The sequence below is a fragment of the Ursus americanus genome, chromosome 14 (assembly GCF_024610735.1).
Source record: "Ursus americanus isolate L20-20 chromosome 14, mUrsAme1.1.p, whole genome shotgun sequence".
Lineage (NCBI taxonomy): Eukaryota > Metazoa > Chordata > Mammalia > Carnivora > Ursidae > Ursus > Ursus americanus.
In genome coordinates this window covers 27,539,594-27,564,142 of record NC_142140.1, presented here as the reverse complement: position 1 = coordinate 27,564,142, position 24,549 = coordinate 27,539,594, and the positions used below count along the sequence as shown (strand labels likewise).

General features: G+C 37.9%; 1 protein-coding gene across 1 annotated transcript in view; it reads right to left on the bottom strand.

Moving 5' to 3' along the window:
* Nucleotides 1-24,549, bottom strand: part of CADPS (calcium dependent secretion activator) — a 799,713-nt gene that overhangs the window by 642,643 nt on the left and 132,521 nt on the right. Inside the window, exon 4 of the mRNA XM_087866885.1 lies at nt 2,600-2,716. The gene's annotated coding sequence lies outside the window, so the exon portion shown is untranslated. The remainder of the gene's footprint in view (nt 1-2,599; nt 2,717-24,549) is intronic.

Here is a 24,549-nt window from a genome sequence, read left to right as displayed (position 1 = left end):
TTAGAGTGTTCTTGACCAACCATGATGTTCCGGGCAGGACAACAGCCAGAACTCTGAATAAACGCTCCTAAAAGAACCTGAGAAGGGAGCAGTTGGCGGAGATTTCATGCCTTGCTCTCTCAAAGGCTCAGAAGACCTTTCCCTAAGCAACCTGGTTAAGGTTTCTTCTTCTTATCATTGGTCTGCTGCCCTCAGTTTTTTCTCCGGATGCCCAGGGAGGGAGAAACGGGCTGTACTGATGCAATGGTGAAGCAAAGGAATGCAAGGAAGCCATTTGCCTCATATTTTTGAGAGAGAATAGAGAAAGAAAACAGAAGAAAAAGGAGGAAAGGAAGGCCTCTGGGGGTTCACACTGGCTTGCTCATTTCTTCCTTCGGATAAAAGAATAACCTGAGCTAACTTCCCTACACACTGTGAAAGGAAATTAATTTCCAGTAATGGAATAGTTGATAGAAACTCTCTAGAACGGTGTCCAAACTTATGTTCATGAGAATCTTCTGGGAAGCTAAATAAGGAAGGCTCAGTCCTTCTCAGGAATTCAGTTTTCAGAAATGCCTACAAAGTAATAGTTTGAAAAATTTATTCATAGGGATGCCTGGGTGGCTCATTTGGTTGAGCATCTGCCTTTGGCTTAGGTCATGATCTCAGGGACTTCCTGCTCGGCGGGGGCCCTGCTTCTCCCTCTCCCTCTGCCTGCCGCTCCCCCTGCTTGTTCTCGCTCTATCAAATAAATAAATAAAATCTTTAAGAAAAATTTATTCATAGTTAACAATAAGTAGTTTGGTGCAATTTTAACCATAATAATTAACACAAAATATAACAATGTATTTAAGAAAAAAATATGTAAGAATCATAAGTAAACTTTCTGAAGTTAGTAAAAAGAAAAAAGTGCCTCGAGGTGTGAAGTCTGGGTCTGAAGACCTCATCTCCAGAATTACTTCTGTATGGATATTTTATCACTGAGGTTATTACATTGCATTGATACTTTATTTTGTTACTTACTTACTTACTTAATTAATTAAGATGGATGGAGAGGGAGAGAGAGAATCTCAAGCAGGCTTCACAGCCAGTGTGTAGCCCAAAGTGGGACTCGATCTCACAACCCTGAGATCATGACCTGAGCCAAAATCAAGAGTCAGATACTTAACCAGCTGAGCCACCCAGGTGTCCCACATAGATATTTTCAAAAACCCATGATTTCCACCTATGTGACCCTATATAAATTGCTTCCTTTCTTTGTGCCTCCATTTTCTCACCCGAACCGGAGAGAAATATCGGTGTTGGTAAGAGTGTATGACTAGGTAAAAGGGAATTGCAATTATTTTGGTCTTTCTCCGTTTTTTAGTCCATTTGATTTTTTATGGCAGGAACTAGATTCTAGTGCTGGCAATACAGTTGGCACTAAAACATGTTTGTTGAATGAATGAATGGATAAATTCTTACATGGATGAATGAGAAAAATGGGAGGACAGAAGCCTCATAGAACTTGTTTCCCCTTTGGCTTAAACATCAAGATTTGCAAACTGTGTTAGAATTATTAGTTCACATATTTTACCAGCCCACTTTCCTTGAGTATGTCCCATGTAGTGCTCAGTCAAATCAACAGTTAACATTCTTTGGGAATCTATGTTTTCCTCTGATTACAGTAATGGAAAATTCTTAGTAGTAATGACTTGATCATATAATAACAGAAATCAAAATCTCAAAGTTGGACTCCTGAGGTCACATATAGCTCTTCCTTGTCCACACATCCCCAAGCAGCCAATTATACATTCCTTTTCTTGCTTCAAAATGTGTCATTTAAAAAGCAAGGGTCAGTTGAAAATTTTTTCTCTCATTGTTTTATCTCAACCTTTTAACTCTACCATCTAATGAAACCATTACATTTTCTTTTTTTTATAATGGCACAAATTAAAAGTATGTGTATAGACCACTACCCAGCAATAAAAATGGATTGACTATTGATACACACAACGTGGGTGCATCTTTAAACTTGCTGAGTTTAAAAAGCCAGTTTCAAAAGGTTACATACTGTTTCATTCATATTTATTCACTCGTGAAATGACAGAATTGTAGAGATGGAGAACATATTAGTGGCTTCCAGGGGTTAGGAAGAAGGGAAGGAAAAAAGGTGTTTATGGCTATAAAAGCATCACATGAGGGACCTTTATGATGGAACTGTTCTGTATCTTGACTGTGGTCATAGTTACATGAATCTACACTTGTGATAGAATTGCAGAGAAGTAAATATACACACACACATAAATGAGTGTACGCAAAATGGGTGAAATATGAATCAGGTCTATGGATTGTACCAATACCAATTACATGGTTGTGATATTATACTGCAGTTACATAAGACGTTACTGCTGGGGGAGATTGGGGAAGGATATAAGGGATCTCTACTATTTCTTAAAACACTGTGTGAATTATTTCAAAATTATCTCAAATTAAAAAATTTTTAAGTGTGTGTATATATGTATATATGCATAAATATAATAAAATGCTTGAATCTCCATATATGTATGTACGTATATAGACACACACACATACACACACAATTTACACCCCACCTTAAGAAAGTTGAATATTATCATACCTTTGATGACCCTGTAACCTTCCTTCTGATACTCATTTCCCTTCTTCACCTCCGAGAGGAACCACTATCCTGGATCTTCTGTTTATCATTCTCTTACTTTCTTTACAATTTTAACACCTGTGTGTATACAAGAAAGATTATACTACTATTGCTTGTAATAACAAAGAATTAAACAAAGCCCAAATGTCCACCAAAAACAAAATATCCAATAAGTTTCAGCCAATTCATACCAAGGCAAAACAGACATTAAGGAAATAAATTACAGATCTATAAATTAACGAGAATGAATCTCAAAAACATAATTTTGGGCAAAAAAAACCCCAAACAGCAGAAATACATACAATACAATCTCGCTTTTATAAACTACAAACCTATGTGAAGCCAAACAATATTATTTAGAATAAACCATACTGCTATTTTCCTTTGTAAACTGAATTATCAAAAACCTCACAGTTTTGGGGGGAATATAGGACAATTTGGTCAATTGTTTCCAGGATCATTATGGCAGTGCCATATAATTGGCCTTTAGAATTTTTCTTCTGGTGACCTGGTTCCGTTTTAGAATCTGCTTCACTTCCCTAGTGAATGATTTGAAGTAAAAATGGTAAAATTCCCCCTATTTCCAAAAAGTCGTTTGAAACATGGTGCTGGCTGCCACTTGAAATTTTCTTTACTGGTTCCAGAATAATAAGAAATCACCCGAAGTTCATCTCATTGGAAGTCTTGAAGAGGATCTTATTATTTTGCAGAGTTGCTGAGAACCAATGCAACACATCATGTGATTTATGCAAAGACTAAATTGCAGTTATTATCAAGCTAGCAATGGCTAGCTAGTACAGATGCTGATATGGATTGGTGCAATTTTTAAAATCATCAGCTGGTTTTTCTTTTTCAGTACTGGCCTTTTCTTCCCCTCTAACGATATACATTTTTGGAGCTGCAGCTATCCTGACAGTTAATAATATAACGGAATAATATAATGGCAATACTAACAGAAGACTCATGACTTTCCAGGTTGTTCTAAGGACTATACATGTATAGAGTCACTTAATCCTCACAGCCCTGTGGGAAAACTGAGGCATGAGAGGTTAGGGAATCTGTTCAAGGTCACACAGTTGGCTGGGGGCAGCTAACAGTCCATGCTTACAACCTCCACAGTCAACTGTCTGTACAAAGCTAAAGACACACATATCTGTGTGTTAGCTGTGTAAACATATTTCAAAAGAGACAATGGAAAAGATTTTATATATATGATTACATATATATATATATATATATATATATATATATATATATATATATGAAGTAGGCTCTAAGCCCAATGTGCCACTTGCACTCACAACCCTGAGATCAAGAGCTGCATGCTCTACTGAGTCATCCAGCAGCCCCTGAAATATACTTTTAAGACACAAGGTTGCATAATTCTCAAGCTCAGTAAACTTAATCTTCAGATAAGCAATTTGTACATATAGAGAGAAAAGAAAATGGTGTTAACTGGGGCTGTTTTCTCACATGTTATATGCTAGACCTTAGGTTTCACTGAGCAGCAAAGAATCACATTAAAAAAATTAATCCTTAAAAAGCTCAGGAAAAAATCTTCAATTAATGTACATAAGGAGAAGCAGGGGTGGTCTTATTGTTAATACTCTCTCAGGCCTCCCTTTCCCCCACCCTGCCCCAGTTGATGCTTATGCTCAGTCAAGGTGAAGAACACCGTATTGGTTAACACCATGCTTTCCAGAGAGAAACCCTTCAACTGCCAGTATCAGAGCCACATGTTATCAGCTACATTTGAGGATCACTCTTCCAAAATTAGCTTCCTCTTCAAATGGGGAGGTGTGGTGAGAAACCATCCCCAGCTGTGGACAGGGTAGGAGTAGAGTGCATGGTAATTATAACAAAGACATCTTCTTAATTTAAGCTGAGGTTGATTATCTTCTGTGTGTATTGGCTTCATGAATTTCTTCATCTGAAACGCCCACCATTGCCTTAGACCAGGTTTTATTAGTTGATTTATCTTTTTCACATTAATTAGCAGGTGTTTTATATTCTGAATTCATTCAGCCTCTTGTAGATATCTGTTGAGCTTGTTCCATGATGCCAGGGCTGTTGCAGGCTGTAGCAGGTGTTTTGGTGAAAAACGGCACGGTTGCTATTCTTATGACTGTCTGTTCTATAGATATGTGGGAAATAGACAATAAAATATACAGTAGATCCTCTAATATTAGATTTTCATAAGTAGTACCATGAAAATGATCTCAACATAATGAGATAGAGAGTAGTGCAAGAGGGGATAGGTGTGCTGAAGTCGGCTTGTCTCAGCTTGCAAGAACTGATTGTTTAATTTTCAGAAATTTTTCAAGCTGGTTGTTGAACAGTCCTTATTAAAATGTAAATCATATAAACTTATAATTAAATAAATTGTATTGAACACAAAGGCAGTAAGTACTCAAAACTTAGCTTCCTAATTACTCCACTGCATTACGTCTATTGTCTCTGTGGGTTACAGTGTATCTCTTCCAAACTCTACCTTCAGTGACGTAACTTGAAACAGGTCACGGTAGGAGTATGTATACCATAGAATTGCCAAACACTAATCATCAGGGCTTGATTTATTGTTTTGTGGATTGTCTAAAATTTAGAAAGTTACAGAGAGAATATTAATAATGCAAATAAGCTTAATAGTGTGTCTTATCAGTAGCTGTTATGTTGTGATTATCACAAAAAATTTAGAAAAGATTCTTTCTGTATTTAAAAACTATTAATCTGGGGTGCCTGGGTGGTTCAGTCGGTTAAGCATCTACCTTCAGCTCAGGTCATGATCTCCAGGGTCCTGGGATCAAGCCCCGTGTTGGGCTTCCTACTCAGCAGGGAATTTGCTTTTCTCTCTCTCTCTCTCTCTCCCCCCCCACCTCTGAACCTTCCCACTGCTCATTCTCTCTCTCTCTCAAATAAATAAATTAAAAAACCCACAATTATCCAATTCAGCATTTTCTATGGCCCAGGCCATCACTATTTTCTTCCACACTCCCAAATACAAACTCCTCCCAGTTTGGAATTCTCTGGGTTATTTAAACACAATAACGAAACCAAACACCTGGTGAGAAATGTTATCAGCTGTAAAGTGGCCTCTTCTCTATGTTGCTTGGCTGTACCTCCTTTGGCAAAGGCTGCAGTCCCCAGTATAGCTTAATAGGCTGTATCTGACAGAGCTCAGTGATGATATCAACAGTGGCTTGGATTTTTTCCCATTCCTGCTGTCAGTCAAGCTTCCTCCAGATTGGAGGCTTTACCCGTCGTATCGAGAACCTCCTGGAGATGGCTTTGACTGAACAAGCCTGAAACTATCCCCATAAGAATGTTATGTTGTCTATTGAGCTGCCACATGGCTTCCACTTACATTCCACTAACAATTTTTGCCAACTGTTATTAATCATATTTTTCTTTCAGTGAAGACTTCAAAAAAAAATTTCTATGCCCAAGAGTGCTATGAAACAGGAAATAATTGAAGACATGGAAACCAAGATTTCTATTGTCTGGGTTATTAAGATTGAGTTGTTGAGACAAACTGCGTTTGTGTATAACTTCAAGGTCATTGGAATGGTAGGATTTAATAGAATCTGTTAGAGTACAGGTTCAGAAAAATTGCATCAGTATGAACTAAAACAATCAGAGACAGTCTAAATATGGATTTAACTAAAATCAGAGCTTCAATTCAGATTTGCCTCCATTAGCAAGACATAGGAATATCAAGAAAAGATATTCTAGGATGAAGAAAAAGGGTGTGATGAGTGGAAGAGGTCATGAGCATGATGTATGCCGGCTAGACCCACGGACCTGCATGTGTTGGAGAGGGTGAAGAAAAGGGAAAGCAGCAATGATTCATGTTCTTCCCTCTTTTTCTTTGACTCCCCATCCTGTCCTTACTTATCATCTTGCCTGTCTGCTTTTTAAAGTCATCAAACATGGAGAATTATTGTTGGAATTTATCTCTTGGAAGTAGTAAAAAAAATTAATTTCCCTAAAGTGTAGTGATACATTCTCTTTCATTTCATCTAAGTCCAGGTCCTTCCACTCCTGGGCTGTGTGACCTTGTGGGCATTTTTTTTTTTTTAAGCCTCTTTGAATCTCATTTAATTCATCTGTAAACGGGGATTTGTAAGATTTTCCTTGCAGAGATAGAAGGATTGAATTAATTCGTGTTACGACGTGGTCACAAATGTCAATTTTTCTTGTGAGATTTATTTGTCCATTAATTTATTGCTAGGGGTCGTTTTATTCCTACAACCTCTCTGTTCATTTTTGTTCTTCCAACTCTTACTTGAATCTGTTACATGCATGATAGATGGTCAGGCAAGACATGATGAATACATGAGTGAATGGGCAAATGGAGCAAGAATCACCTTGAACTCTTGTTTCCATAGAGAAGATCTGAGAGACGGTTGTGTGTCACTGTGCTTCCTTATTGCTCCCAGTTATCTTTTGTCTTTTTTTTTTTTTAACTGTTTAAGATCACAGCAGGCCTTGATCACTATTCCTGCTCTAATGCAGAATGACTTCCAGCACATAGGCTGAGAGAAAAATAACAGAATGTGGCTTTGAGTGCTGTGAACAAAGGAGCTCTGAATGCTGTTCTAACAGTATTTTATGACATTATTTCTCCCATTGTATGCTCTTTCCTGCATCCTTACTGCTACATATTGATTGAAAGTGTCTAAAAAGAGCACTGAAAAGGGAAAATGGAGTCATCCTAGGATGTGTGCCCTATAGTGCATCAGACAGAACAGTGGGAGGGAAAGAAGGGAAACCGATATGGAATAAGGTGATCTGGGCAAGGGACAATGGGGAGAGTAAAAAGAGAAAAAAAGAGAGAGAGAGAAAGAACATTATAGTAGCAGCAATAAAGGAGAAACATGTAGAAAATGTTCTTTTGTCAATTCTTAGAATCTCAGGCCCCTAAGGGAGTTTCTGAACCCTTTTCATCTGAATGTTAAGTGGAGACCTAATTTCTTTCTTGGCAAGAAGGCTAAATGACAGAATTCTCAGGATTGTAAGGGACTCTATGTTCAAATAGTATAACCAAAAGCAGTGGTAGTGTCTCTTCTGAATCCCTGCTTAATAGGTATCTAAGCTGTACTTGCTTGCTTCCAAATGGATGGAACTCACTACATACAAGTACTTCATACTTGTTCTTCTCATGCTGTATTGAAATCTTTATCTCCGTAATTTCTACCTGCTTGTCTTGTATTCAAGTTCCACTGCTTACTACTGGGTAATCTTTGGAAGGTTAGAGAATCTGGGCTTCAGTTTTCTTATCTATAAGTTTGGTATAACAGTATCTAGTTCATCCAGTTGTGGTAAGAATGAAATAAAAATAATCCGTTTGAATCAAAGAATATCTTCGGGTCCTTCCATATTTTATCTTCTGTGGTTTCCAGTTTTCTCCCCAGTCTGAAAGTGTTTTGGTTCTTTTTTTTTTTTTTTTAAGATTGTATTTATTTATTTGACAGAGAGAGAGACAGCCAGCGAGAGAGGGAACACAAGCAGGAGGAGTGGGAGAGGAAGAAGCAGGCTCATAGCAGAGGAGCCTGATGTGGGGCTCGATCCCATAACGCCAGGATCACGCCCTGAGCCAAAGGCAGACGCTTAACCGCTATGCCACCCAGGCGCCCCGTGTTTTGGTTCTTCTATCATCCTTTAAAATCCTTCCCGGTTCTCAGATCCCAACAAAATTATTTGGTGACTATTTTCCCCCTCATCTAATTTTACATCACCTGCTATAGAACTCACACAATTTCAAGAATGTAAAAGGATGTAATTGACCCAATTTATAGACTGAGATTCCCTGCTGGTAAGATGAAGGTCTCCTTTGCCCCCTGATAGAAATTCGAACTTCCACTGAAGCCCTGAGATCATTTAGATAAGCTACCAACGATTCCAGGGAAACATGTAAAGTGGGATCTATTTATAAGCATAAGTTCATTTTTTTGTATTATTATTATTGTATTTATACTTCATTATTCTGTTATAAAAATAATTCACGATTATGGTAGAAAGAGGAGAAAATAAAGATGAACAAATTATCCACTTATACAAAATATCCATATTTAATTGTTTTAGAGATTTTGTTTATATCCCTCCTGACTTTTGTTTTCTGTTTAATATACAAATAGAAAATATAATTGTTTGGTGTAAGGGAATATATTCTGTATATAGCTGTCCAATTTTCCCAGCACCATTTATTTAAGAGACTATCTTTTTTCCATTGGATATTTTTTCCTGCTTTGTCAAAGATTAGTTGACCATAGAGCTGGGGGTCCATATCTGGGCTCTCTATTCTGTTCCATTGATTTATGTGCCTGTTTTTGTGCCAGTACCATGCTGTCTTGGTGATCACAGCTTTGTAATACAGTTAGAAATCAGCAATGTGATGTCCCCAGCTTTGTTTTTCTTTTTCAACATTTCCTTGGCGATTTGGGGTCTTTTCTGGTTCCACACAAATTTTAGGATTTGTTCCAGCACTTTGAAAAATGGCATTGGTATTTTGGTTGGGATGGCATTGAAAGTATAGATTTCTCTGGGCAGCATAGACATTTTAACAATGTTTATTCTTCTGATCCATGAGCATGGAATGTTTTTCTATCTTTTTGTGTCTTCTTCAGTTTCTTTCATAAGTGTTCAACGGACAACTGGATAAAGAAGACGTGGTCCATATGTACAATGGAATATTACTCAGCCGTCAGAAAGGATGATTAAACAACATTTGCATCAACATGGGTAGAACTGGAGGAGATTATGCTAAGTGAAATAAGTCAAGCAGAGAAAGACAATTATCATATGGTTTCACTTATTTGTGGAACATAAGGAATAGTAAGGAGGACATTAGGAGAAGGAAGGGAAGAGTGAAGGTGGGGAAATCAGAGGGGGAGACGAGCCATGAGAGACTATGGACTCCAGGAAACAAACTGAGGGTTTTAGAGGGGAGGTCGGTGAGGAGATGGGTTAGCCCGGTGATGGGTGTTAAGGAGGGCACATGTTGCATGGAGCACTGGGTGTTATACACAAACAATGAATCACGAAACACTGTACCAAAAGCTAATGATGTACTGTATGGTAACTAACAGAATAAAAATAAATAAATTCAATTTAATTAACATACAGTGTATTATCAGTTTTAGAGATACAATAAAAAATATATAATTGTTTTACAAGTTAAGATTATCCCAAAGAGGGGCGCCTGGGTGGCACAGCGGTTAAGCGTCTGCCTTCGGCTCAGGGCGTGATCCCGGCGTTATGGGTTCGAGCCCCACATCAGGCTCCTCCGATAGGAGCCTGCTTCTTCCTCTCCCACTCCCCCTGCTTATGTTCCCTCTCTCGCTGGCTGTCTCTATCCTGTCGAATAAATAAATAAAATCTTAAGAAAAAAAAAAAGATTATCCCAAAGAAACTGATCAATAGATCTTCTGTTTAATTCTACCATATATATTGAAAGTTCTTTGAAGTTCAATATGCATATTCTTTATAATTCTCAGTGCACAGATAATATCCCCATAGCTATTTACTCAATTGCCTACAGGTATGCAATTATGATTCCAAATCTGTGATTTTATAAACAAATGCTACATTAAGCATTCTTGAACATCTATCTCTTTGCACTTATATGACCATTACCTTAGAATAAATTTCTATATGTGGAACTGGTGGGTCTAAATGTATTTTTTTTTTTAGTCTACTGATTCTTATTAACAAATTGACACCAAGAAAGGATTGCATCTAAATGATGTATAAACATGCTTATTTCCTCACATAATCTATGATTATTAAAAAGAAAGAACTGAAGACCATGGCCAACTCAATAAACGTTAGCTCTCGTGGTCACTGTCAATATTATTCTATTACTGTTGTTTTCTTGATGTTGTTGTCATTTTCCAATTTTCCTCAGTGGAGATCTTGTGACATAATTAAAATGGAGTACTTGCTTTTTTCCTACAAGTATCCCACACCTTAAATCTCTGTATCTTGCTCATGTTGTTCATTCTAATTATAGTGTCTTTTCCTTTTGTCTCACCTGTCAATAGCCTACCCATCCTGCAAGGTTGATGTTACAGAGACAAACTGAAGTTGGGTTTTTTTGGTTGGTTTTTGTTTTTCTGAAGCCCTCAACCATGGGATCTATCTCTTCATTTTCTGGATTTCTAACAGCACTCAGGTTAGCTCTTTCTGAATCATACTCTTTGCATTCTTGATTTGGGATGTAACAATTAAAGTGTAACTCATTTGACTTTGAGGAGCATGTCTTTTTTTAATAGCTGCATCTCCTGTGGTGCCTAGCACTAAGGGACATAACACATGTTTTTAAAAAGCAAGTGTCAAACTGAAGGGGATACCACCTCACGCTAGTGCTAATATCTCATACGTCACGCTAATGAGGTATGATCATCTTAAGTACCTTTACAAGGAACCAGTTGTTTACTAGAAAGAAACGAATTAGTAGGCAAATCTTCACAGGAGATTTACAATCCCTCTTAACCAAGTATGTTGCCTTTAGGGACCTTCAACGAGGTATAGGCACACTCAATAATTGTATTTGAGGTTGTCTTTATGGAAATTTATATCCCAAAAGATAGATTTACATGACACCAGCTTCCCCAGGGCTCACAAATCTGACCATGGTCCTATTCTTTGTTGTTTACAGGACATTTACATTGAATGATCAAAAATAGTTTGTCACACAGAAATCAATAAACACTGTTCTGATAACAATGAAAATCCCTTGCATTGGCATGGAGATGTTGAGTTTATAAAGTGCTTTCACTGGTATTGCACACTTTTTTTTTTTTTAAGATTTTACTTATTTATTTGACAGAGCTAGAGACAGCCAGCGAGAGAAGGAACACAAGCAGGGGGAGTGGGAGAGGAAGAAGCAGGCTCATAGAGGAGGAGCCTGATGTGGGGCTCGATCCCATAACGCCGGGATCACGCCCTGAGCCGAAGGCAGATGCTCAACTGCTGTGCCACCCAGGCGCCCCTGCACACTTTTGAACGCCAAATGAATAGGTTGGAAATTCTGTGGTTAAAAAAAAAAGAAGATTAACAAAGTTTTCCATTTCTTTTGATACATTAGATAGCACTAAGTAAAGTATGCTTCGTGGGTTCTCAGTAAATATGGTTGTCCACCCATCAGGACCTAACGACCACAGAGCGCAGTGGCATCCCAAACATCACTACATTTATATTACTTTAAACACTCACCCTAGATCCTAGGTTTGTACTCCTTTCTCATCCTCCAGCTCAGATAAAAACATGAGTGTGACTAAGGAGTTGTCAGGCAACTTCAATACCTAATGACTTATATTCATTCCTGAAAGCGAGAGATGGGGATCATGGCTAATCGAGCCCTAAAATATGCTTTTTTGGGTTAATCTCCCAGGCCAAAGTTGTTTTTGTAGTAGTAGCTTATATGTTGGGCTTTTTGAAAAGTCAGAAGGGGGCTTAGGGGATTTACAGAGAAAGCTCAGATCAGGATGGCACCTAAATTCTAGTTCAGTCCTATTGTTTGATGATTTGCCATTTTCAGCCAGGTCCCACTAGGATCTGCCTTGGCTTGAGAGACTGCCATTGGATCAATACTTTACACTGCAGCGTTTCAGGCTGCAGGTCTATGGTGTGGGTGGAAGGAGGCTCAGGGTATTTATTAAGCCCCAGGGAAGAGAGGGAGGTCTGGAGAAGAAGGGTGTAATTTGCAGAGCCAGAAAGACTTCTGGCCTCAGAGTGGTAGACAAAACCTTTGTTACCTTCATATTAAAATATATTCTCAATGGATTATGTAATTATGAGGGACTGAATGAAATGCCAACCATAACATGCCTTCTGTTTCTCTACAATTCAAGTAGACCTGTTTTAAGAAAATGTAATGAAAGAAGGCATCAACTATATTAGAAATATTTTGTTTCTTACTTGGAGAAATGAGTACACAGTTTTCCTCATATTATATTTTATAACTTGTACTGTACATTAAATATGGCATAACTTTTTTAAAAGGAAAGAAATATATGATGTATGGCTTTATATAGCTGGATGATAAATAACTGATAAGTGATGTTACAATATTTTTCTTTTACACAGCGATATCATTTCTGGTGATATGCACCTAGGATGGATTGGGTAAAAGAAGTGAACTTGGGGAGTGGGAGGGAGTTTTTACACCTAGGTTTCATGTTCATAAAAGGTCTAAAGTTTAGTCATTTAAGATAACGTGCAAATAAGGTTATCGTGTAGTTACGAAGGCACAGTGACAAGATTAAAGGAAAGGCTCATCTTTCAACCTTGAGCTAATGCCCCATTACTGGACCTCATTGCCTGAAGTACATTGTGAATCATTAGTGCATGTATACATTCATATCCACACCACTATTGTTTACAATCATGTATTGGTATTTCTTATACTCCAAACATTGGAGGAGTCTGACCTTTCCCTGACTGTAGATGAGCCCTGCTAATGAGCTGTGAAAGATCTCTGAGTTTGAAGAAAAAGTTCTATCTCAGATTCATACCAAATGAGATATGGAAGTCAATTATTAGAGCCTTCCACATTCTTCTAAAGAATGGCTAACTGAACATAAATAAATAAATAAAGATAACAAACTGTTAAAAAAATAAATTTCACTTAAAGAAAAAATCTCCTAAATAAATGTATGACAGATCTGAAAAAAAAAAAAAAAGAATCAAACACAATGAAATGTGTGACTCTGGTGAACTGGGACATCTTATGTTTCTGAGCTCTTTACTTATATTGTCTCATTTAAATTCCCCAACAACCCTATGAGATAAGCACTATGATTATGCCCATTTTACTGATGTGGACCTTGACATTTTGGAGGGTTAATTAATTTGTCCAAATTTCCACTACTATTAGTTTTCTGAGCTGGTATTTGAGCTGAGGACTGTCTAACTCCAAAGCCTATGTGTTTAAACAACTTGGAATTCTATACCCATTGTGGGCAACCAGAAGACTCTGACTGGTTTCTTGACTATAGCATAAAGATAGAGGGCTCCAACCACGTCCGAGTACTGTCAGGGGTTTCTACAAGCCCCTCATATTTCAGCACTACCCATCTTCATAAGACTTAACCACATTAAACTAGAAGCTAATGGTCACTTACTAATAGGATTCCTAAACCATATGCCAGAAATCCAGCCTTTTTGTAAATATTTGGCTAGAAGTAAGAAGGTAGAAGTTCTGACTATAGCACAATTTGGAAAACTATTTTATAATGTTTCTCTTCTTATGATTTTTTCAGATATATTTTGATTTAAAAATAAACAATAAAAAAATAAAAATAAAAATAAACAATAAGGAGAGAGGAAGGAAAGACATTTTAGTCATCTGACAAATATTATTAAAAGAATGCATCCCTTTGGGATATGTAATTCTTAATCAAGTGTCATCTTCTAATTCAAATGTCCTTGGATGGGATGACTCATAACATTAATTGATGGGAAGTCAAGTCTAACAGAATAGTTATGTATCTGGACTGTGGAATATTACAACTCTGGGTACAAATTCAGCTATCTTATTATTGGAAGAAAGAGGATAGATAAAACAATTCAAACCATCCTGTAACCCAAAGTACTTGCCCTAGTAGTGATTACATATGTACCATCTGTACCCATCATAATTTTCTTAAATGCAAGTAACAAAAAATTCAGTTCAAATTCATTAAAAAAAAAAAAAAGACTTGTTCTGCTTTAGGCATGATAAGCTCTAACCTGAAAATTATTTCACTGGAATCAAGGTTATCTCCCTACTTCTCTTGGCTACTCTTTGTTTTCTGTAGTTTCCTTCCTAAGATGCATTCTTCTAATGGGGTGACAAGAAGGCTACAAGTGGGTTCCACCTTATAGTCAGTTTCAAATTCAGACCTGGAATGCCTTATTTCTTCTTTTTTCAAAGTAAAGCGCTAGGATTAGTTTTGATTTAACATATTAGCTTAAGCTGTAATATGTCCCATTTCTCAACCAATCACTCTGGCTAAGAGAATAGGGTGCTTCAGGAGTTGGGTATGTGCCCTGCTCCCCCATGTAATATGTCACACAGCTTAGGGGAGAGTGATTTCCTAAAGACAGTTGGAGTACTTTTACTAATGATGAGGGCTGATAAATTGTAGGCAGGCAAAACAACAAAATTCTACATATACACTTTTTTTTTTTTGAAAGATCTGTGCACTACTGGATACAAATAAGGTGTATTCTGTCACTGAGGAAGAATATACATTCTTCCAGAAGAGAAGATTGCCAGCCACCTGATGGATGGGACTGCTGCTTTCCAGGCTGTTCCGAGCTCAGCTTTAGCTGCTGATTTGAAAAGTCCCCTCTTGCATAACAATCACACCTGGCACACTCGCTTGGGAGCACGAGGGGGAATTTTCTTCATCCTTTCTTAAAGATGCAATTCTTTCTGACAGCCAGTGTCATCTGTGGTGACAGATGTCACTTCTGGCTCTCATTCACGGTAGACAGCTGAGCTCAAGGAGACTTCTAGTTTTTGAAGATGGTTTTAACTCTTACCTAGAAAAACCAGAGCACCAAAAGGTTTGGGTTCATGACTCTGTTAAATAATATATGTAGTAGAGCAAGGGCTCCTGATGCAATTGACACAACCCATGTCTTTCCCTTGTCGTCAGCCAATACACGGTCTTCAAATACACATGGTTGTTCAAATACACTACAGTGCAAACTTCAAAAGGGGGAAACATTGGGTTTTGTTTGCTTTGTCTTTTGTGGCTCTATGTGCCTAGCACAGGGCTGGGCAGGTAGTAGAAGTTAAATAAATACATATTTGTGAAATGGTTGAGTGAATGATTGAATATAAGAATTTTAAATGAATATTTAGCACTCATATGGTTATAATGTGTATGTGTGTGTGTGTATGTATACACATATATAATGTGACTAGGGTCTGTCATTTTTGTCTATTGCTCATATGGGAAATTGAGGCATGGTGGTTAGGGAATGTGTAGAAAGTCCAACAGGAAGTGAATACCATGGCTATAATACAGCTTACTTTAGCACTATTTTTGAAGTCTTTTATGGAAATTACTCAGCTGTCTCAAATATCTTCCCTTTTATACTGTTTTGCAATCCATTTATAACTTACTTCATTCAACAGATACTCACTACAGAATTACTGTTTTCCAGACATGTTTACATTCTCATTTTGATGTGGAACCCCACAACTATCCCTCAACCTACAAAAGAGGAATCGAGACTTAGCAGGTAATGGGACTTGTCCACAACCCAAAATAGCAAATGACAGCATTGAGAATCAAACTGAATTCTTCCGAACCCAGGTCTGAGCTCATCTCCATTGGGAAATGGCACTCTGTACTCTACTGAGTATGGGGTATAGTCTGCTCCCTCTAAGTCCCAGCAACTCTCCTCTATCTACTTAACTGTCATGCCTATTCCTGAGCTTTGATGATGCATAGTTTTGAAACAAGAGCAGTCAGGCACATTATTTCCCACAATTATGACTGATCCTGGAACTGAGTCTAGACTTTGCTGTTGATTTCTCTCTCGTTCTTTTCAGACATAAGTTAATGAAATACAATATAAGACTAAAGGTCACAATAAGCATGATTTTTGGATCTTGAAATCTCTGAGTCACAATTTTTCAATGACTGATCTGGCAGAAACACAACTTTGGATTTTGATCAGCTCATCAAAACTAAGGACAAGAAGATAACAAATTTCAAGTACAAGAAGGATCAGATTTCTCTGTCTACATGCCTCACTTACCAACCCTTGGCTTTCTGACTTCTTAAGGTTATTACGAAAAATGGTATTTTTGGACTCTGAGCTCCCATTATTATACTACACAAGTTTTCTTAAATGTGTATGTTTTGGAGTTTTCTTTTTCTCTTTTCTTTTCTTTTTTTTAAAGATTTTATTTATTTATTTATTTATTTGACAGATAGAGAGAGAAAGCACAAGTAGGCAGAGTGGCAGGCAGAGGGAGAGGGAGAAGCAGTTTCCCCGCTGAGCAGGGAGGCGGATGCGGGACTCGATTCCAGGACCCTGGGATCATGACCTGAGCTGAAGGCAGACGCTTAACCAACTGAGCCACCCAGACACCCCTGTTTTGGAGTTTTCAGTTATGTATGATTGAATTGATAGTGTTAAGGACAAATAACTATAATTTCTTGATTCTATCTAGTATTTTCCTTCTAATGAGGTCAAAACATCCCCATGACCTATTTTATTTTTCATGTACTTTGCTTATTTCCCATGTAAATAAATTAGGGTATGGAGAATTTGAGAAAATTTCAAAAGGAGACATTTTAGACCCAGAGGCATGTCCCTGGATTTGTCTCTAGGTTCCTATCTTTTCTACTCTCCTAGGTTGCTAGTTTGGATTATATATTTTTGGATAAAAGGAACAGAGCCTTAACTAAAACAATCTAAATAAAAAGAGTAGTGAACTATGGTAAGACTATTTGGGGGTATAATAAGACAGGAAAGATAACATGCAACCTCCATGGGTTAGATGCTTTGCTTTGTTTTATTGTCCATGGAACAGGGTTTTGTTTTCATTCACCACTTCATCCCCAGGGTATAGAAGACTGCCAATATTAGAATCTCAACATTATTTGGATGAATAAATTTTTAAAAGATTTTATTTATTTATTTGAGAGAGAGAGAGTGCTTGTGCACATGCACGCATGCATGAGTGCGTGCAGGGGTCTGGGGTGCTGAGGGGGAAGGAGAGGAAGAGGGGAAAATCCCAAGCAGAAGCCTGATGCTGGGCTCTATCACGCAACTCCAAGATGATGACTGAAGTCAAAACCAAGAGTCTGATGCTCAACCAACTGAGCCACCCAGGCACCCCATATTTGAATGAATAATTTAAAAAATAATAGTATGCATCGATATGGATGGAACTGGAGGGTATTATGTTAAGTGAAATAAGTTAAGCAGAGAAAGACAATTATTACATGGTTTCACTCATATGGGGAATATATGGAATAGCGCAGAGGACCATCGGGGAAGGGAGGGAAAACTGAATGGGAAGAAATCAAGAGGGAGACAAACCATGAGAGACTCTGGACTCCCGAGAAACAAACTGAGGATTACAGAAGGGAGGGGAGCGGGGGGATGGGGTAACCGGGTGATGGGTATTAAGGAGGGCACGTGTGGTGGTGAGCACTGGGTGTTACACACAACTAATGAATCGTTGAACACTACATCAAAAACTAATGATGTACTATATGTTGGCTAATTGAACATAATTTAAAAAATAATAGTATGAATGAAAACATCTACCATGTACTGAGTACTAACCATGTGCCTATCGCTATGCTAAGACCCTTGCATGGATTTGTTTATCTTTACAATCCAGTGAAGCTAGTACCATCATTATCCTATTTTACAGGCAAGGAAATGGCCTATTAATTAAATAACTAGCTCAAAGTTACAAAGCTAGTAGGCACAGGAACTGAGATGGGAACAGAGGACTACAGAAAGCCAGTGTTCTTAGACGCTACCAGATTCCAAACAGAAACTGCGGGAGACAAGCTAGTCTGGTGAGAAATGGAATTCGAAAGACACTTAGTGTTATCTCAGAGCTTTTCTCTCCTCACCTTTCTCTCTCTTCTGGACCACATGGTTTTCTATTTGCTCATCTTCAGCTCATCTCTCACTCTTGACCTGCCCTATTCCTCCTTCTTCTCTGAATATGTTTTGTATATTTTATGACTTCTGCTTCCTATGGACTCTGCTGCTTCATAACTTAGAGTTATGATGACTTGCATCCTATTCTACCTCAGAGGACTCAATCTAACTCATACCCTCACCTTTAAAAACAAAAACCAAAAAACTATTTAATACTTTAAGCTTCAGTTCTTACTGCCAACAATCTTAGTTCGGGCTGCTATAAAAAAGCACCATGGATTGAGTAGCTTAAAAACAACAGAAAATTATTTCTCCCAGTTTAGGAGGCTGGAAGTCCAAGATCAGAGGGCCACAGGGTCGAGTTCTGGTGAGAACCCTCTTCTGGTTTGCAGACAGATGATGGATTACTTCTTGTTACAGCCTCACATGGTGGAAAGAGAGAAGTGAAGAAAGCTCTCTTGTGATTCTTACAAGGGCACTAAGCCCGTTTGCAGGGCCACTGTCCTCATGACCTCATCTAATCCTCATTACCTCCGAAAGGCCCCACCTCCTACTACCATCACATTGTTGGGGGCGGGTCAAATTTTACAAATTTTGACCATAAACATGCAGTCAGTAATACCACCATCTCGTTTCATTTTGAGTTTTCTAACTCAAATTTTGGAAAGCAAAAATCCAGTTAATCCAGCTCATTGGCTGCTTTCATATCCAGTGCGTAAGATAGGCCCACTCCACTGGGGTTTGGGCAGGGCACATACAAGTCTTGGAATACAGCTGGTGCAATGTTGTTATTTAGAAATATACATGTCTCTAAGACATTATCCTTTTTGGGCTCCTTATCAGCTGGGACACTTTTACTTGAATGTGATTTTTTAAAATCCAATATAACAAACCATTTTAAAAATAAAAGTAAACCTATATGCGTATTCAGAGTATTAGCACTGTTATCAAGTGCCAGTGTCTCTCTCTTTTTTTCTCTTGCCTCATCTTTCTTGTCAGTGTCACTCTCAAGTAAAATCCTTCCACATATAGCCCATGGAAGCTGAAAGCTTACATTTTCCATTTCTAAGTTTAGCAAAGAAGAGGAACTACGGCTCTGTCTTTCCACAAAACAGTAAGTCCTAATAAAAATAACCCAGATTGTGTCTTAATGGCTCGTGTTATGGGTTATGTGCCCATTCCTGATCCAGTGGCTGTTGTTGGGGTGAGTGTGGAAGCGAACTAATGGTCACGTAGGTTAGACTGAGTTACTTGCTAGCAATGAGTTAAAACCAATACTGCATAGGGGCGCCTGGGTGGCTCAGTCCGTTAAACTGTCTGCCTTCAGCTCAGGTCATGATCCCAGAGTCCTGGGATCAAGTCCCACATGGGGCTTCTTGCTCAGCTTCTCCCTCTGCCTGCCACTCTCCCTGCTTGTGTGCACTCTCCCTCTGACAAATAAATGGATAAGATCTTTTTAAAAAAAATGCTGCATAAATATTGTAGACTCTAGGTAGATCTGGGGGACAATTTAAAGGAAAATCAGAGGCTTCCCTCAGGAGAAAAGTAAATGAATGCTGGGCCCATGGGTTTTGTAATTATAGCTTAGGATGGTATGCTGGGTTTTGAGCCTGAAAAGGAAGGAAAGGTTCATGCTGTCCATTCTAGGTCACTAGTAGACTTATCATGAATGGGATCAGGAGAAATAAAAAAAAAAAATGAAGCTTTCCCTATATGGACCCTAGCAAGACTTTCATTTCAGAACTTAGGAGGGTGACAGATTCTATGCAGAAAGAACCTCTGAGCTTGGTTACAACCCCAGACTGCTATAACAAGCCCAGTTTCTTCTATAAGAAAGCCCAGTTTCTTCATCTCCCAAAGATGGTTGGATGAGTCCTGCTGCCTTTTAAAAGAAGAAACGAGCTCCTTTGAAGGAAGAATTTTAAACCCCATTGGAACTAAACATGAAAAAACAGAAGGCTGAAGTGTGAGAAGAGGCAGATCATCTGGATGAAATGGGTTTTTTAAAATTTAGGTTGCATTCCTGATAAGTCGTGTGACCTCAGGTGAATTACTTAGTAACTATGGGCCTTAGTTCCTTCATCTGAAAGATGATGGAATCAGATTAGTTGATCCTTTCTCCTGCTTGTGTTTGGGTTTAATTTGTGTTTCTTCTACTAGCTGCTTAAGATGGAAAATTTTACCACTAGTTTCAGAATTTCTTGTTTACAAATATATGCGTTCAAAACTACACATTCCCCTATAAGCACTACTTCTCCCACAATTTTGATTTGCTGTGCTTTTATTTTCCTTCACCTCAAAATACGTTTTAATTTCCCTTGAGATTTCTTCTTTGATCCATGGATTATTTATAAGAGTGTTATTTAATTTCCAAATATCCCAGTATTTTTTAGATTTTGCACCATTAAGAATTTTAACAGTACTACTGTGGTCAAAGAACTTCAATACTACTAAATACACTGAGATTTTATTTATGACCCAGAATATGACTATCTAAGTGAATGTGCCATGTGCATTTGAAAAGCATGCATATTCTGCAGGTGTTGGGTATAATGTTTTGTAAATGTCATGTGGTAAAGTTGGTTGATAGAACTGTTCAAATTTTCTCTATGCTTACTGGACTTTATTTTCGTTTATGTGTTCTATTAATTCATGAAACAGAAATTGTTTCTATTTCTTTCTTTAGTTTTGTCAGATTTTGTTTTGTATATTTTAAAGCTTGAAATTGGATGCATACAAATTTTGGATGTTTATGTCTTTTTGATGAGTTGACCTTTTTTTTTTAATGATTTTTTATTATATTATGTTAGTCACCATACAGTACATACCCGGTTTCCGATGTAAAGCTCGATGATTCATTAGTTGTGTATAACACCCAGTGCACCATGCAATACGTGCCCTCCTTACTACCCATCACCAGCCTATCCCATTCCTCCACCCCCCTCCCCTCTGAGGCCCTCAGTTTGTTTCTCATAGTCCATAGTCTCTCATGGTTCATTCCCCCTTCTGATTACCCCCCCTTTCTTTATCCCTTTCTTCCCCTACCGATCATCCAAGTTCTTATGTTCCATAGATGGGAGAAATCATACGATAGTTGTCTTTCTCTGCTTGTGAGTTGACCCTTTTTAATTAGCTAATTTGTCCCCCCCTCCTTTTTTAAATTTGGCCTATTTATGTTTGGTAATACTCTTTTTCTTAAAGTCTATTTTGTCTGATATTATTGTAGTCCCTGCAGCTTTCTCTTTTTTTAAATTTTTTATTTTTATTTTTTTGATGTAAAGTTCGATGATTCATTAGTTGCGTATAACACCCAGTGCACCATGCAATACGTGCCCTCCTTACTACCCATCACCAGTCTATCCCATTCCCCCGCTCCCCTCCCCTCTGAAGCCCTCAGTTTGTTTCTCAGAGTCCATAGTCTCTCATGCTTCATTCCCCCTTCTGATTACCTGCAGCTTTCTTATGCTGAGGGTTTGCATAGCATATCTTTTTCCAGGCTTGTATTTTCAACCTCTCTGTGTCATCATATTGTGGTGTTTCTGTTAAACATCATCTTAAAATTGTCTCATAATCTCATAGAATCTGTTTGCATTTTATGTAATTATTGATATAGTTGGTGCTACCATCTCAGTATTTGTCTTCTATTTGACCCATCACTCTGTGTGTGTGTGTGTGTGTGTGTGTGTGTGTGTGTGTATTTCTCTTTCCCATCTTTTTTGGATAAACAGATATGGTTTTAGGATTTTATCTCTCATTAAAAATTTTTTTTTTTATTAATAATGATTTTTTATTATATTATGTTAGTCACCATATAGTACATCCCCGGTTTTCGATGTAAGGCTCGATGATTCATTAGTTGTGTATAACACCCAGTGCACCATGCAATATGTGCCCTCCTTACTACCCATCACCGGTCTATCCCATTCCCCCACCCCCCTCCCCTCTGTAGCCCTCAGTTTGTTTCTCATAGTCCATAGTTCATTAAAAATTTTTAGTTTCATATGTTCATGTATTTTTTTTCAGTGATAGCTCTGGAGGTCACAATATTTTTTTTTTTAATATTTTATTTATTTATTTGACAGGGACAGCCAGCAGAGAGGGAACACAAGCAGGGGGAGTGGGAGAGGAAGAAGCAGGCTCCTAGCAGAGGAGCCTGATGTGGGGCTCAATCCCAGAACGCTGGGATCAGGCCCTGAGCCGAAGGCAGACGCTTAACGACTGTGCCACCCAGGTGCCCCACACAATATTTGTTTTTAACTTAGTGCTGTCAACCTTCAAATACTACCATACTGCATCATGAAGTAATACAACAGTATGCTTCATTTCCCACTCCTATCCTTCGTATGCTTGCTGTCATATTTTACTTCCACGTTTTATGAAATCCACTAAATATTGTTATTCTTTCTGCTTTTAAACATTGTATTATTGTGTTGAATTAAAAAAAAGAAATGTATTATTGTAGACACATGGATAACTAGTCAAAAGGTCTTTACATTTACCTACATATTTATCCTTTCTGGTGCCCTTCACTCCTTCCTGAAGATGCAAGCTTTCCATCTGATATCATTTTCTTTCAGCCTGAAAAATTTCTTTTAGCAATCTTATAGTGCAGGTATGCTGAAAATGAATTGTCTCTACTTTTATATGTCTGAAAATGTCTCTATTTTGTCTTCATTTTGAAGGATATAGTACTCTAGCTTGACTGTTCTTTTACTTTAAAGATGATCTTTTATTGTCTTTGGCCTCAATTTTTTTTTTTGTAAGAAGGCACCTGTAATTCTCATTATTGCTCCTTAATATGTAATATTTCTTTTTCATCCTTTGTCTTCTTTTAAAAATTTTTCTTAAAAACACTGTTTTTCTTCATCTTTGCTTTTTAACAGTTTGACCTCTCCGTGTCCAGTAATGGTTTCCTTTTGATTGACCCTACTGATGAGATCTATGGGTTAGTATTGCTCATCAATCTTCAAATATTTCTTCTGTCCTATTCTCTCTGCTTCTTCTGGGACCACAGTTACATACACATTGGACAATATCTGATAGTGACTCATGGACTGCTGATGCTTTGTATGTGTTTTGCATTCTTTCTCTCTCTGGGTTTCAGTTTGGAGAATTTCTCTTGGGATGTGTTCAAGCTTACTGATGTCTTCATCTATTGTGTTCAGTCTGCTGTTAAACCCATCCAGTGATTTTTTTTCCATTTCTATCCTTTATTTTTATTTCTAGCATTTCAGTTTGATTTTTTAAATAGTTTCTGCTGAAATTCCTCATCTGGTCACACACATTGTCTGCCATTTCTTCTAGATTTTTCATCTATTTTTATCATTATTTTAAATTCCCTATCCTATACTATTAATATTTGGGTTGTCACCAAGTCTTCCTCTACTGATTATTTCTTACTTGACCACATGTCACATGCTCTTGCTTCTTCAAAAGCCTCACAGTTGTTTGTTTGTTTGTTTTAAGATTTATTTATTTTATTTTAGAGAAAGAGAGAGAGAGCACATGATCAGGGGGAGGGACAGAGGGAGAAGGAAAGAGAGAATCTAAAGCAGACTCCACACAGAGTGCAGAGCCTGACATAGGGCTCGATCCCATGACCCTGAGATCATGACCTGAGCCAAAACTAAGACTCAGACGCTTAACCTACTGAGCCATTCAGGTGCCCCAAGTCTCACAGTTCTTTATTGTGTCCTACATACTGTGTATAAAAGGCCAGCAGAGATTTAAGTAAACATTATCTGTCTCCAAAAAATGATATGTTCCTTATTCTGTAAGACTGATAATGTTGGGGGCTGAGTCAGTCCAACCCATATTTAGCTTTCATGCAGCTTTAGTTAGATTCATTTCACCTGAAGAATTTTTCCTTCAGGAATTGAGATCTGGGATCTCTGTTCTATGGCCTCTCCAAGCATTTGGAACCTCTGGGAAGTTTTCTTTGCTCTCCAGTACTGTGTACCTTGGGTAATTTCTCTCAGTCCCCTGCCCCACCCTGAGCCTTTGGAGGACCACTGAAGTGCAATTTGTAGAAGTTCCTTGGAAGAACTGCTCTCAGTTCTCTTGTCCTGCTCCCATTCTTCAAGCACTCAGTGGAAGCCTGTGGAAAAGAGCTGATGAATGCATGAAGAATCTTTCTATAGTTGAAGCTTCTTAGAATTTTAATCTCTTATGCCAGCCATTAATAGTTTGTTATCTTAATCCATGTTTTAACAGATTCCTCTCCCTCTCACAGTTCAACCAGAGATGAAATAACTGTTTGTCCTCCTCTCCCTTATCACTTT